Below are 1,828 nucleotides of genomic sequence, written 5' to 3' on the forward strand. Positions count from 1 at the left end.
TATTAATCAGGGAAGCAGATGTGCCACAAAAGAGAAGCAGCCCCTTATATGCAAGAAGGCAGGTAAGGACAGCCATGGAGAAGAAGCTAATTCTTTTCCAGCCATCAACATTTCTCCTCTGTTAGTTCAAGGCCCTGAGGAAATCAATGGGAGTTTGACTGGTTCCATTATTGGGCACAGGTTCCTGGTTGAAGCCCTGCCCTATAAACAAGGGAGTGGGGCCCTGGCCCGTTGGCTCAGTGGTAGAGCGTCAGCCTGGCATGCAGGGGTCCCGGGTTCTGTTCCCGGCCAGGGCACATAGGAGAAGCGCCCATCTGCTTCTCCACCCCTCCCCCTCTCCTTCCTCTCTTCCCCTCCCGCAGCGAGGCTCCATTGGAGCAAAGATGGCCCGGGTGCTGGGGATGGCTCCTTGGCCTCTGCCCCAGGCGCTAGAGTGGCTCTGGTCGCAACAGAGCGACGCCCCGGAGGGGCAGAGCATCGCCCCCTGGTGGGCAGAGCGTCGCCTCCTGGTGGGCGTGCCGGGTGGATCCCGGTTGGGCACATGCGGGAGTCTGTCTGACTGTCTCTCCCCGTTTCCAGCTTCAGAAAAATTAAAAAAATAAAATAAATAAAAATAAACAAGGGAGTGGGGGAGGACAATGGGGAGCCGGCAGCAGGATAGGGTGGCTGAGACCAGGATCCCCTATGGTTTCTAGTCCCGGGCTGCCAAGCAGAATGATAGGATGCTGAAAACATGGACTTCAAGACAGATTTCAGGAGTAGTTTTTCCCAATGGATGTACTGAGATGGGTTAAGTGAGAGTCCAAAGAAATAAGAGTTCCACAAAGTTTCTTTGTTACAAGACTTTTCAGAATCTGTAATATGCCAAAACTTGTATCTCCCAAAAGGAGATATTATTTTGCCACAAAACTTGTTTTTAAAATAATGTCATATAAACCTAGTCTTTGACTTACTACATACATAGGAACTGTTTTTCTAACAATCTAATATGGGCCAATTATTCTAAAAGAAAAATTGTAATGTGTTGTATCTTATTAAATAAGAGCAAAATTTGTTTAATCACATGTGACAAAAAAAAAGATTGAAGAGTACCTCTAGGGGGTTATTAGGGGATTAGGTGTGTCATTATCACTAAAGATCTGCAAATAACTACGGTCCTAGTGAAAGGTACAAAGATGGTCTTTCATTTAGGTGCCTCTTTATTTTAACAAGCTTGCAGTGCTTCTCAGAAGTTACCTTGTAAGAATTCCCAAGTTCTAGAAACTGGTGTAGGCGTAGCCTGGCCCCTGGTGTGATGAATAAATAAATGAAGGAGCTCAATGTACGTTATGCAAGATTTGAATATTTGCTATCTCAGGGAGATATACCCAGCCACTATTGATTTCAGAGAGAGAGAAAAAGAGAGAGAAAGAGAACGAGAAGCATCAATTTGTTGTTCCACTTACATCGATGTGTTATCCTATATGCATTCAATGGTTGATTATTTTAAAGATTTTATTTATTGGCCCTGGCTGGTTGGCTCAGCAGTAGAGCGTCGGCCTAGAGTGCGGAGGACCCGGGTTCGATTCCCGGCCAGGGCACACAGGAGAAGCGCCCATTTGCTTCTCCACCCCTCCGCTGCGTTTTCCTCTCTGTCTCTCTCTTCCCCTCCCGCAGCCGAGGCTCCATTGGAGCAAAAGATGGCCCAGGCGCTGGGGATGGCTCTGTGGCCTCTGCCTCAGGCGCTAGAGTGGCTCTGGTCACAACATGGCGACGCCCAGGATGGGCAGAGCATCGCCCCTGGTGGGCGTGCCGGGTGGATCCCGGTCGGGCGCATGCGGGAGTCTGT

At 48.9% G+C, this 1,828-nt stretch overlaps 1 non-coding gene across 1 annotated transcript; it reads left to right on the plus strand.

The window, feature by feature from the left end:
* The first annotated feature begins 1,504 nt into the window (after window positions 1-1,504).
* Window positions 1,505-1,580, plus strand: TRNAS-AGA (transfer RNA serine (anticodon AGA)). Its single transcript has one exon. It is a non-coding gene; the product is annotated as a tRNA-Ser (tRNA).
* Window positions 1,581-1,828: the final 248 nt, after the last annotated feature.

This window comes from Saccopteryx bilineata, chromosome 12, assembly GCF_036850765.1.
Source record: "Saccopteryx bilineata isolate mSacBil1 chromosome 12, mSacBil1_pri_phased_curated, whole genome shotgun sequence".
Classification (NCBI taxonomy): Eukaryota; Metazoa; Chordata; class Mammalia; order Chiroptera; family Emballonuridae; genus Saccopteryx; species Saccopteryx bilineata.